Here is a 15,002-nt window from a genome sequence, read left to right as displayed (position 1 = left end):
TTACGTCCTTCGATCAAATCTTTAACACCATCAAACAACATACTGTATGTCTATCCTAGCTCCTTAGAAAGACTCACTAGGTGGATAAAAATGTCAAATCTAGTCTAAACATCTGGCTGACTTTGTGAACAACCATAACAATAATTACTCTTCTTCTTTTGAGAAACACCTCTCCAGTTTTAGCTTACAGGAACAGTAAGGGAGTCTTGTACTTGGATTACAAATGGTAGAACAAGCTTAACATCATATAGCCTTGTATGATTCTAGATGTTCTCCAGAGGAGGAAATATAAACAGAAATGAAGGCTTGTTAATCCCATTAAATCTGTTTAATCTGTTTAGCTTGCCAGTGGAAGAATGTCTGTGCACCACCCAACATCTGTTTTGGTAATTGGCCACTGTCAAGAAGATAGCTATCACTGTCTGTATCATCTGCATTTCATTTCTTTCCCACTTTACTATTTACCATTTGTTCAACCTGCCCACACAATTATAGAAGTATATTTATCTCTAATTTAGGGTAATGGTTCATGCATCTGATAAAATCATCTGTATTCCATGAAACTTTTGTCAGTGTCCACCAGTAACAACAACCAGTGCAGCATATATAATCACAATATTGTATTGCACAATGTACATAAGATAAACACAGGCATGTTAAGGATCTATATACCAAAAGACAGTTCTATCTTTGTGATAATATGCATAGCCATATATGGCAAATCATGGTACAATAAGATATACATTTACTGCTCACATACACATGTTTGCTATATATGTTATCTAATATTATTTTTATCCAGTACATTATATTTTTAAATATATCTGGGATGGAATCACTCACTCAGAAGAGCCTCTTGAAAAATTATGCTAGAAAGCTGAAATTTGGTATGCACAAAACCCACAGCATTCAATCCCAACAAGATTGTTTTAAAAATTGATGTATTTTTTCTTTCTCCCTCTTTTAAAAGGAATTAAATGTATCCTCAAAACACATCTAAATCAAGATTGGGTTGGACAATTTGGTTCTTTAGATGGAATCAAATATTGGACTTAGAAGACCTCCAAAATCCCTTCCAACTCTGTTATTCTGTGGTTTTAAGGAAGAAAAAATTTCCAGCACCAGCCAGGAATTATTTCTGTTATTGCAGAAAAAGTATATTGATATTTATTGTCATGCTAAAAGGAAGAATATGTTTTGATTAACTTAGATAAGACATTTTAGAACATGATTGAATGGAGTAGAACAATATCTGATATTAATTTATCACAGGAGTAGACAACCGAATGGTTCTCTGATGCTTTGAACCATAACTTCCAAACACTCAATCAAAACTTTGGGAATTGTGACCTGAAATCTGGAGGGGTTAAAATTCCACATAAGCTATACATTTGCCAGAAAACCTCTGAAAACTGTTATCTCTGAATTCTGCTATTCATTCATTCATTCATCCACATTTTTATAGCTGTCCTACTCCATGGACTCTGTATTATGAGAATTTTTACCCAGTTGAAGAAATATTTATTAAAAGATATGCTTATGTGAGGAGCACAAGAAATGCTAGAGTCCAGCTGCCTAATAATTCTTTCCTTATCTATGACTCAGTTTCCTGTTGAGGAGAAAGAGAGAAAATAGGATTGCTATCTACCCTTTGCTGAAGGGCATCCTTATAAAAATACATTGGGTGTGGCCACTGATGCAGCTGATTTGGAGATAACTGGGTCTAGTGGAATTAAGCACTGTAGCCTGAGGCTTTTCTTCATATCTCTTTATGGTAAGAATTAGTGAGAAGAGGTGATCTACCTTCCTCATAATTCTGCAGTTTTAAATCAATATGACATGGAAAGCTCCTTATATTAAGCAAAACTATTTATCCAGTAAATCCAAGATTGTCTGATTCTGATTTCCCTAAATTAATATCCTCCAATTGGATTGGACCGCAGCCCTATCCTGCACAAGAGCAGATGTCCAAAGTCTGAAGCATGAATCTTTCTCATCATTTATTATTTGAGCCTTTAACTCTAGAGATCAGGCTATGTATCTGAAACATATGCTCTGTCCTCGCCTGAAAACTAAAGAAAGTATTTTTGGGTAAACCTGGATTGTGTAAATTTAGCATACAATCAATATTTCTTACTCATATTCCGTATCAAGACACTTTGTAGTCTGGATACACAATGTGTATTTGTAGTGGGCCACGTCAATGGGATGCTGCCAAATTTTATCATTATTTGGTTCATCGTCCATTTTCTTTAGTTGGTCATTCCTGAATGTATCAGGAATGTATCACCAGCTCAAGGTTGACTCAGCCTTCCATTCTTCCAAGGTCAGTAAAATAAGGGCCCAGATTGTTGGTGGAAATATGCTGACTCTGTAAACCAGTTAGAGAGGGTAAAGCATTATGAAGCAAAGTATAAATCTAAGTGTTATTGCTATTATGAGCCATGAATTTATCCCTGTGGACTTTGCTCTTTTTATCATTCTTTACAGATTTATATACTATATGAACAAAGCATCCAGAGGCTGTACATTTATGAGCGTTCCAGAACAGCTTGTCTGTTGTAGCACTTTCAAAGGTAGTATTAATGCCCCTTTCATAATACACATATATTTGGAATGGTTCTATCCGAACCTTTCATTAATTAATTCATTTCTGCATTTGTATCCTGTATTTTCTCAAAGAGGTCAAGATAGCTTTCATGGCAATCTTTTTTTAAAATTCCTGTTATAACAGTACTGCAGTATGATGTAGCTTAGGCTGAGAGGGGCTTAGTTGAAGTACTATTCACCCATCCTTGAGTTGGCAGAAAATAGCACCAGTAAGGAATGTGCTATCCCAATGAAATGGAAACAGAGTTAGGAGACATGAACAACAAAGATTCCTCCCTAGCATTTTTCCTCCAAGTGAAGGTTTTGCTTTTTATGCATCAACCAAGTGTCAATCTATTGGCTGTGACAGGTAATGACCAAATGACCAGTTAATCAGTAGGCTGAGAGAGTGAATGACCCAATCACTCAGTCAGCTTTCATACTAAGCTGGGACGAGAATTCACAGTCTCCTGGTTTCTAGTCTAGTGCCTGAATGCTTCTACCATTTTAGATGCAGGTATAGAAAGATGCAGAACTCAGCTAGCCCAAAATTTAGAAAGCTTCACTATTGAGTGGGAATTTGAACTTCAATTTGAGTATCCCCCATTCAAATTCAATACCTGAACTATTGCACTAAATTTGGTATAGGCATAAACAAACAGGTATCCACAAGATTTTTGGATGTTGATTTTGTTGTAGTACAAATTCCACCTCTTTCATATGTATGTGTGACATATTGACAAAAGGGAGTTGTGATCTGACAAAAGAAATGGGGTTTGCATAATGGTACCACAATAGAATAGAACAGAACAGAACAGAACAGAATAGAATAGAATAGAATAGAATAGAATAGAATAGAATAGAATAGAATAGAACAGAATAGAATAGAATAGAATTCTTTATTGGCCAAATGTGATTGGACACACAAGGAATTTGTCTTGGTGCAAATGCTCTCAGTGTATATAAAAGGAAAGATACATTCATCAAGAGTCGATGCTTGATTCATCGTTCTGCAATGTCCCCCCCTCCTCTTTTTGCCCCCTCTCAGACACAACTGCAAACAATTTAGAATTTTGGAACCAACATCATATAAAAGGATGAGCAATGTATGTTTGAACTCCATAGAGTTGTATGTGAACATTTCAAAACCCTGCCATTGAAATCTGGCAGCAAACTATAGAATGATAGGGAAAATCCTACACCTGATGGGGACAAATAAAATAAATCAATGAAACTTTTACTAGGCTTTACACTCTTATTTTAGTTAACTTTCCCCTCCCCCCAAAAAAAAAGCCCCCAAGAGAAGCCCTATTTAAAGGAATAATCTTTCTCAAACATTATTAATAACATCATTAACAGCATCACAAGATAACTGGCATATAAATATGATAAATAAATCTTCTGTGCTATTGCTAGCTTTTTACTGTTTTCCAGTGGCTCCATATTCCTGGAATATAGTTAACAAATCCAACATTTGTAAAAGCAACAATAAGACAAAAAGAATGCACGGTAATATCTAATGTCATCATACAGAAATTTGGCATAAGATCGACAGGAGGGTGTTATGACTCCCCGATATATACTTTGGGAGACATATGAATATATGAATCTAGATATACATTGAAAAACTTAATTAACAAAGATAATATGTCTGAATTGATAGCATTTGAAATGGTGAGCCCATTGTGAGTTTTTACTTGGGGTAATGAGGCAACATTGATTTCTTCATATAGAAAAAAGATTATAAATTTGAGGGGTAAAGAAAATATTTCTTTTAATTAAATATGTTACAAGTAGACATGCTCGTGAACTAGGATGGGATGCAGCTTTTAGTTCAGAGTTTCCCAACCTTGGTAACTTTAAGCATGGCTGGGGAATTCTGGGAATTGAAGTCCATGCACTTTACAATTGCCAAGGTTGGGAAACCATGCTTTAGCTTTAACAAGGAGAGTTTTTAAAAACACTCTAGAAGTATTTTAAGCAAGGCCAAGGGGATTTGTGATTCTGTCAATGTACAGGAATCAGGGCTGTATTCTACTTTCCAAGACAAATTTTCAATTTCATACAAAAAAGCACTTGTTTCTGATTTATAATTATTGCAAACATATAGTTGAACCTATCTGGGCAATGCCTGATGACTCTTTAAAATTGTTAAACAAGATTTCTAGAGGCAGAGGTTTGGGTCTGTATGTTGTTCATAGGTTTCTTTGACTCTTCCTAAAAGACTGACATAATTCTAAGCAACCTAAGCAATGTTACATCCACTATCAGAACTGTTCCCAGTGGAAGAATCTAGGCAGAGTATAGTGATTGGTGGAAAACTTTTGCAGAAGTGGAAGCATCTGTTTGGGATCTCTTCCCCAAGAACCTGACCAGAAGCCAAATCTGACTTTTTTTCCCAGCACCAGAAAAAAATGATTTTATTTATTTGTTCACTAAGACCTTCCAGAATGGCATACAGTCGTTTTAAGCATGCAGGCAATCTTTATACATTTATTTTTCTTTATATATTTATTTTTATTTGGAGGGGGAAGACTTCCTTTAATTATCTCTTAGTCATTAGAGAGTTACATAAATATTTTAATTAGACAAATACACATAGAAGCAGACTATATTTTGGGCAAGAAAGAAAGTATGTACATTTGCTTCCCATATAATTTCTGGAGATTACAAAACACATTTTTTTTATCCTGAGTAAATGGCAACACACAATTAATTTGGTTCATGTTAGCACAGTATGTTTCTAATACTGATATATACACTTGTATAACATCTATAGTGGTTCTTGGGGAATTCTCTACCCTTCATATTTATTTCTTCTGCTCTCTTAATTATTTCCCAGGAATTGAGTTTAAAAGATTTCAAACCCTCTGTTTTCAGTTCATGCTATATGACATAATAAAAAAGACACCCATGTTTCATTAACTCTGCTCATTCAGGAATTTTGTTTCATTGTGAAGTCCATAGGTGACAAATACATCTGTCCCCTATGCAGAGGTGGTATTCAGCAGGTTCTGATCAGTTCTGGAGAACCGGTAGCGGACATTTTGAGTAGTTCGGAGAACCGACAAATACCACCTCTGACTGGCCCCACCCCCATCTATTCTCTGCCTCCGAAGTGCCAGCTGATCAGCTGGGTCTTCTTTTGTTGCCCTGCACAGGAGAACGGAGCTGGAAAGCAGGTTAGTTGGATGGAGAGGGAATGGAGATTTTGCAATAACCTTCCCCTGCCATGCCCACCAAGACATGCCCACCAAATCACGGCACACCAACCAAACCATGCCCACAGAACCGGTAGTAAAAATTTTTGAATCCCATCACTGCCCCATGTTCATTGGGGAACTTTATGTCCTGAATTGGTGTCTTTTCATTACTTTTTAGTATGCTCAAGATGTAGTCACTTCACAGGTATTGTAAAAGATACTTGCCTTATAGTCAATAATTCCCAATGATTTAGGAGACATTATACAGGTGGTCCTCTACTTAAAACAATCCATTTAGTGACCATTCAAAGCTACAATGGCACTGAAAAAAGTAACTCATGATTGTTTTTCACACTTATGACCATTGCAACATCCTCATGATCAAGTTATCAAAATTCAGGCACTTGGCAAGTGACTCATAGTTATGACTTGCAGTCTCCTGGGGTCATGTGTTCACCTTTTGCACCCTTCTGACAAGCAAAGTCAATGGGGGAAACCAGATTCACTTAACAACCGTGTTATTAAATTAACAACTGCGGTGATTCACTTAACAACTGTGGCAAGAAAAGTCATAAAATGGGGCAAAACTCACTTAACAAATGTTTCCTTTAGCAATAGAAATTTTGGGCAGAATTGGGGTTGTAAGCCGAGAACTACCTTCATTCTATTTCATGGTCTCTCTGAAGGCCTAATGAATGATGGCTGAGTGGACACTTTAATCCAGTATTCACAAGATTTTGTTAAAGATACCAAAGCCATTATAATAACCAGCTACATAGGTTCAAGTTACATATTGGAAGTACTGCTCAGAGTAATATGTAAGTGCCTAAAACTGATGAATGGGAGCTTTCCTGTTTGCTTTTGTAAGACTTGAGATTCATTCCATGTGATGAATAAGGATTATATCTGAGCCAAGAAGTGGGATCCTTCCCTTCCTTTCCCTTTCCTACTCTGCAAGGTGTGTGAACCTTGCTAACAAGAAATGAGTCTGGGATAAAAAAAAAAAAAACTTGTTTTATACCTACCAGGCTCTGTTTTCCATTTGGAAGACATTCATATCCGAATCAGTTTTATGACTGTGTTGCCCCGATTAATGTATTGGTGTGGAGTACCATTAAATAGTGTAGTGTTAAACTTGATTTAGACTTGTCCACAACTGCATTGTCAATGCCTATCTATGCCTATCTATGCTGTGAAGGAGTTGATGGGTAAGCGTAGGTTGCATGTAGTTGATGCATACACTGCTCAAAACTCAAACTATGCATTGTGTGGAGATGCACCATCCTGCATGCTGCATCTGACTTCCTGTTGGGGAGCTTTGCTGCTTTAGTGCCCTCTATCCAGAACATTAAGATTTGCAGAAGTATTGGAGTTCCGGTTTGAAGTCTCTTCGGCGACAGATAGAAATCCACGATCGTGCGCGGTTTCGGTCTGGGCTCGCTGCTGGAGCGCCCCGAGCCGGCTGGTTTCAGGGCTAAGCCACCCCGTAGAGGTGGTGAAGAGGGGGGAGACCACCAGCAGGGTTGAGGAGAGCCGCATCTCTCCTCCTCAGCTGGCCATTACTCCCTTTCCCGAAGGCGGTTGCAGCGGTGGTCAGAAATGGCCACCACAAAGAAGAACTCGACCGGAAAAGAATGTGCAAGAGGAAGATAAGAAGTGAAAGTTTTGGCTGACCGGGTTAAATTGTAAAAGAAACAACTAAGGTACCCTGGAATTTAAACTTACAAAAAAATAACATTGCTCCCAAAGAAGAGTCGGAAGCAGCGAAGGAAAGTGAAAAGGGAAAGGTTTGGTTTTTTTTTTTTCTTCTCTCCCCTTCCCTATACTGACAACTAAGAGACTTAAATCAGAAAAATCCACTTTGACATCAATAGGCAATTAAGCTGAAAATAAAACAAAATGTCAAAGGGCTAATAAAGATTTCTGGACACTAAAATTTTTTTTTTTCATAAGCAGGAAGGGAGAGAAAAAGAATAAGGGCAGGATCTGGAAGAGGGAGGGGATTGCCTGGAATTAAAAAGAATCTACAGTAAAACTTTAACAAGACTTCTAAAAGATACATTTTAACTGAAACTTTGTAACTAAACAGTAACCCCAGGAAGAGAAAGTGCTAAAAAAAGAGCAAAAAGAAACAGCTTGCGTGTATTTGGATTATTTGGTGATCTTTGGAGTCTTGGTTATTACATTTGAATGACTAAAATTAATCGGGTGGTTGTTTAAAAATTTATACAATGGCACCATTTTTGGATGAATTGAAGGAACAAGAACATTTTAATTAGTTAATGTTTTATAAAATATAAGTGAAGGGGGGGAATTAATTATGGAAAGCTTATAATTGTTCCCATAGAAGTATGATATTTAATTGAAAAGTAATGTTAAAGAAGTTAAGACTTTAATGAATATTAATATTAATGATAGAATTGAATTGGAATGGAATGTGTTGTTTTAATTACATACATTTATATTTTTTTCTTTTTTTAAGAATATAGTGTGTATTTTAAGAATGTACCAAGCAGAATCCGAATGGAAGTTATGTATTATATTGAATGTTATAACTTTAGGGTATATATTGAAGCCTAAATAAGAGTTAAATGGATAAACTTAAAAGATATAAAGGCGTCATACTCCAATCAGTAACTACAGGAGAAATTTTGTTTAATGAGAAAAGATAATAGATAATTGAAACAGGACAGACAAAAAATATAAATACAATGATTTGAATTGGGATGAGATAATTAAAATAAAATTGAGAAAATTAAAAGAGGGGAGAAGCTATGCAGAAAATGTAAAATAGTAATAAGATATGAAATAGAATATAAAAATGAGCATGAACCTGAATTTGTGTCTGTACGAAGAAATGTAACCCGGGATTACGCTACTTTCAAAAAAGATGTTTTATTTGTATTTTTTTTTCTTTGTGAAAACTCAAATAAAATTTACAAAAAAAAAAAAAAAAGATTTGCAGAAGTATAAATGCAACAGTTACACACCCATTTCCAAATGACATATGCATAAATTTCCTGACGTGCAGTGATGCAGAAATCTAGTTCCCGCCTTGGGCAGGTGTAGAAAAAGAATGTTTGGCATTCTGATTTATTGGATTTTTTTTTAGACTATACCAATACTGAATGGTTTAAATGTATACTGGTAGCTGATCTGTCTCTGTTACAGGACAAAAAGTGGGAACAATAAATGAGATAGCATTCTTTAGTGTAATTCTAACAATGAGAAGATAGAAGACAATTCTAAGTATGAGAAGATCTTTTGGCAACTGCATTTAGTCCTCTCCTTTCTCTGTCCTTTTAGAGAAGACATCTCTTTCATGTGACCTTTTGAATTGGGTGAATAAATTCATTCTTAAATTCTTTTAATGAGTAACTTCTGGTTTTTTTTCTTTCATTGTGAACTTCCTTGAGTGTATTATTTAAGCCAATAAATAACTATTTTAGTAATAACTTAGAGCACAAAGCAGCCAACTAATCTGTCTCTAGCCAAAAATTGTCCCTGCAGCAAAGACAGCAGCCAACTTACATAAGAGAAAATACATGCAAGTATAGTGTTTCATGTGGGTTGTAGAGGTAAATCTGGCTTTACCACCAAGGGTACTTTTATCACAGTTACTTAATCAGTTCACCAGCCAACACACTGAATCAATCAAATACACGTGGTGGGACAGTATATGTGGAACAATCCTTAATAATGAAATTACTGGGAACACCAGCTACATGTAGAGAGAACCACAGAGAGAGGAGCTTATGAAGCTTTGAATAATGTCTAATTATTCTGCAAAGGAGATCTGCACACACAGAAGTAGGAGCCCTCTGATTGGACTGGAACCAACAGACCTGGGATTTGTATGAAGTTGCTCTTAGTAGTGAGTCTATTTAGGCAGTAACATATTTTCAGGATAGGAACCAATGCTGTCCAGACAGGTTGGCCAGTGAATTCAATTTGTGTGTTTATTTATTTGTTTGCTTGTATATATATATGTGTGTGTGTGTGTGTTGGGGGGGTGCCTTTGAGTCCACCACTTCTGGCAACTGCCTGGGCTATTCTCCAGTTTTCTTGGCAAGATTTTTTGGCAGTACATTGCCATTGCCTCCTAACTAGGTCTGAGAAAGAGTGACTGGCTCAAGGTCATCCGACTGATATCATGCCAAACGCATGACTAGAAATTACAGTTCTCTGGTTTCTAGCCCACTGCTGTCACAGTGAATACTGAATAAATGTCACAGTGCTTGTCAGATTTGGTAAATTTTGGGGTTCTTTGGATTTCCTTTAGTGTTGACTGGATTTATATTTGGTTCTGTCTCCTGATTTCCCCAATTTTGATGGGCTCTTTGATACTGGTTTCTGAGTTCTGATCTTGCTCCTGTTTTGTTTCTAATGTTGAAATCCTGGCACCAAAATCGATTCCTATTTTCTCGGACTACCATCTATAGTTCAGGTAGTACCCATTCAATTGTGGATGTATTGCAATGCTTATTTGTAACTACTTGAACTAATAATAGTTATTGGAAATGTGCATTACCATTGGCTCACTCATTACTGGCAATATAGGATTAGTTCCTATCATAAACTTTCAGCCTGCTCCGTGAATCATTTCCACTACTCGAAGCTCAAAGTTAAGCAAATGTAATGAAGAAAAATGTGTAGGCACACTATCTTTTCAATTCCCACACAGTTAGGATCATATTTATTTATAGTGTTCATTTGCTATTGAGAAACAGCTGAAAGTAGTTTTCCTTTCTATGCTGTCTTCATCCCTCGCTGAGCATACACTTACACAGAATAGTTGTTTGTCTAAGAAATCTTCAGGGAAAGCCATTCCCTTTGAGAGGAATGTGTTTGTAAGATTTCAGACTCCTCTGATCTGGACAATAACAGGCTCTGTCGGAGAGAGCTGTGGAATAATTCCCCAAAGGTACCACCCAAGTCTGCAGTATTATACTTCAGTACTGTAATTAGGGATCTGCTGCTGATAAGGATGCTGACCTAAGCCACTTTCTGCTGTGACCAGACATCAAGAAGAGGGCAGTGAACGGAGTGAGCATTAACCTTCTAGTGCTGCTAACAGAATCTCCCAGTTGGACTGAAATGGAAAGAGATGTAAACAACTGAAAACGTGTCATTGACTGCAAACATTTTAGATCTTTAATCGGTGGGAACTGGTGATGATGGAAACAGCAGATGGTGATTCAGGACCATGCCTCTTGAAATAATTTTCATTCAGAACCATAACATGGCAGGATTTACAAAAGAGGCAGTTTTAACACAGCTCCCTACTCTGGATAAAGATAGGGTTTGCTTCAGATGTCTTGGCAAAGGGTACCGCCAACCATAGGATGCAAAAGAACTCTGCCACGGATTTTCTAAAGGAGAAAAACAACCAGGAAATGGCATCGTGGAGTAGATGAAGTCTACTATTTTATCCAATTATGATTTCTTCTAGTTGATGATCTTCATGGATTCCTCAGATAGCTTATACAGAAGAATGCCCGGCTAGTCTTTCTTTGGACCAAGAAATAGCAAAAAAAAAGTTTATGAGAGGTGCATCTGAAAGTTGTGCACATTTTCTAAAGCTTATAAATCAGAAAATGTGTACACAAAAGTTCACTGGTGATGTCTGTGAAATAAGAACAACAGTGTTTTCTCATTGTTTTCTTGCAGTCTATGAGAACATCTATGCATATGAGCGAAAATTGTACTTCATGTGCCATGAAAAAAAATTGCAAATGAAAGCAGATGCAGAATGTTATATTACTTTTTTAAATTAAAAAAATGTAAAACTTTCCATGGATCAGAACATGGACATGCTAATGTGGACAATGAAATAAACCAAACATCTACTAATTTGCACATTCTTACGAATTAGCAAGTTCTAGTCTGCCTCTTTCCCATTATCATAATGATTCTCCAGCCTAATCCTCTGCATATTTACTTGGAAGTATGCTTCACTGAATTTGATGGGAGTTATAAAAAATGTAAATCAGACTGCAGACCTAGTTATGTTTGTGGCTCATATCACTATGGTGATTTCAATTTTAAAGGATTCCCAAAGCTAGACTATTTGAAGGGCTAGCCACCCAAATCTCTCACAAATGAAGGCAAATATATGTGTCCCATGATAATGCTGCAAGATCCAGTCTGGGTTGGTTGGTCACCCTGATTGGATCCTGCAGCATTATATTGGGATATGTACATTCACCTTCATTCGTGAAGTTTTAAAACCCAGTATAAATTGGAATTCTCATCTTGCAGTAATTTGCTCTTGATGGGCTTCATCTTGTCTTTCTTTGTGAGTTAATATTTGTTAATATTTTTGCACTATTGATTCTCATCTTATCACATCAGTTTAATACTTTAACTCTTTTATTGCAAAAGAGGAATACAAAGTGATTAGATTCCTATTGGATTGGTCTGACAAATAAGCCTCAACAAACAAATAACAAAGATAAGACAGTTCAAAAAAATGTTGATTTTCTGAGTTAAGTTTCCTTTCTTCAGTTGACAAGAACTAATTCATACCCTATGTTAGTGCCTTTTTGGACATGGCAAATTGGCATGCAACTAACACCTTTAACAATGAATACCATAGAGAGGAGGGGGTCAACCTATTTTCCAAAGCTCCTGAAGGTCAGACAAGGAATAATGGATGGGAACTGAACAAGGAGAGATTCAACCTGGAAATAAGGAGAAATTTTCTAACAGTGAGAGCAATCAACCAATGGAACAGCTTGCCCTCAGAAGTTGTGGGAATATCATCACTGGAAGCTTTCAAGAAGAGACTGGACTGCCATCTATCAGAAATGATGTAGGATCTCCTACTTGGGTGGGGGGTTGGACTGGATGGCCTACAAGGTCCCTTACAACTCTTTTAGTCTGAAATAAATGAATCTGAAGGGAAGGATAAGGTATTATTTTTTTTCCCTTCAGTGTGATTCCCATTAATTTAAAAATGTATGCTAAAACAGTATATGGAACATAGTTTTAAGAGGCAAAAGGTGATTTACATGAGTCATACTGTCATTTAAAAGACAGATGAGGAGAAAGTATCACCTGACTTTGTGCAAATACTTGTAGTTATTGCATAAGGCCGTTGAAAGAAAAAAAAAGAGAGGATTCTTGTTCTTTGCCTCTAACCTTTGCTTGCTGTATTTATCTATATTTAAAGTACTTATCTATAATCTGCTTCCACCTTTATGCTGTAGCAAAGTAATCAATCATTCTGCATCTCCCTCAATGATTGCAGAGTCTGAGGTTAATCGTAGGTAGAGAATTCAGTTTCAACCTGTACTATACTTGACCCTATAGTAACAGTTACATTGCTCATGAGGCCCAGAGGACAAATGGAACAACAGACTATACAACCAAGATTCATCCTATGAGTGCAGGAATGTGTGCCTTTGCTCAGGACCTGTTTTCGTTGTGCATTCCAGTAGGAACATGCTCTAAGGCAGATTTCCACAACATAACACCCTCTAGATAGGTTGGAATCAAATTCCCATTGATAGAAATTGAAATTCAATAGCTTTATTTGGGGAAGATTGTGCATTTTGACATTCAGATAATGTGTGATGATTTAATGTGCAGTTGAGTGATGGGCTACATGCTGCCTATGCAAATGGGGAATCACAATATCAAGAGTGTTGTTAAATTTTCTGTGCTCTTTTCCACTCTCTCATGCACTGTTCTATGAGACTTAATTTATTACTTGCTTTACAACTTTTATAACCTATATAGCTTACTTCTTGACATTTTTTGTTTGTAACAAGATGCAAATACAGGCCGAGCAACAAGCATTACTTAAAATAGTTACTATATTATTAAAATTGGTATTGTAATAGACAACAACCTATGAAGTCTGAGTTCAAATATTTCGCAGGCATAATGCTCTCTGGATGACCTTGGGCAATTCACAACCATTTTCACACAGAGTTACAATCAGAAATGATCAGAAGGTCTATGAACTAAATGACTAATAGCCATGTTACTGTACATGTTCTCCTTTGCCTATAGCTGCAACTACTTTCCTCCACCTATGACAACTAGCTTTGCCACAGTAGACTTGTGAGTCACCCCATATTTATATTCCCATTAGTTTCAGTGAGTCTTTTCCAAAGTAAATATTTGTGTATGTGTGTGTGTGTGTTTGTCTGTGTACATGTGCGACATGTATGTATGTGGAAGCAATCACTGCTAAACCTTTGACTTCTATATGAAATATAACTGAAACATAGATATTTAACTTCTGGATTTCAATATCCTACTCCCTGCTTTGGGATACTGCTGTAATTCCATGCCACAAAAATGTTTTAAAAGATAAAATGGGGGAAAGATACTTGATTAGAAAAGTATTAATGACAAGATACATTTGATGATTAAGTTATATGTTCTTGACACAAGTCTAGTGGCATATTGTAAGCCAAGGGGATCAAAGACATATCATTTAATTGTTGGCTATATGCAAAATGCTATAGAGAACTAACATCCTTGGCCATGTACCTGCATTTTAAATGCAAACAGCCAGTTTCCACAATGGAAAAAAACCCTCTTTTCTTTCCCAGAAAATCTGATTTCCATAAACATCAATAAAACACCATTGGTATGGAAAATGTTTGGGGGGCTTGTTTAAATATTATCCCCTCCTCATTTTAATTGACGATCAGCCCACAAGGCTTGTAATTGCAAGATATCCTATCTAACCATAAGGTGAGCTTAGATTCCAGGGGATACCCTGCCAAAACCTTATCTGGCTTGTACTCTTAATTGTTCTCTTAAGAGGCATCTGTTTAATTACTTAACTTTCCAGCTCTATTGTTTATAGTAGGGTTTTTCAGGGAGCAATTCTTAGTGTGATCATTATCAAATTCTCCTCCCTCATTCTACCCCCTCCTCTCTTTTTTGTAATCAACAGCCTGGTGCCAGGGCCCACTTCTCTTGCCTGCCAAGGGATCTGGCAGGAGCCATCCACCGGACGGTTTGGGTCACTGTTCTCATTCCGCAGCCTTCCCCTGTCTCTTCCACTTCTGTGCTCCACCACTGAGAAAAAGCAGATATCCCCTCCCTCCGCCCCCAGCCCTCTACACCAAAGTGAGCTGCTTTCAAAGTGATACACATTGACCTCCATGCTGTAGTTCTGCCTGGGAGAAAACTAGGCGTGCAGGGAAAAAGGAGAGCCCGTTGAAAAAGCAGGCTGTTACAGCACCT

The sequence above is a fragment of the Notechis scutatus genome, chromosome 2 (genome assembly GCF_049901735.1).
Source record: "Notechis scutatus isolate UNSWTSFEM ecotype Mainland chromosome 2, rNotScu1.2, whole genome shotgun sequence".
Taxonomy (NCBI): Eukaryota; Metazoa; Chordata; class Lepidosauria; order Squamata; family Elapidae; genus Notechis; species Notechis scutatus.
This window is presented reverse-complemented; position numbering follows the sequence as displayed.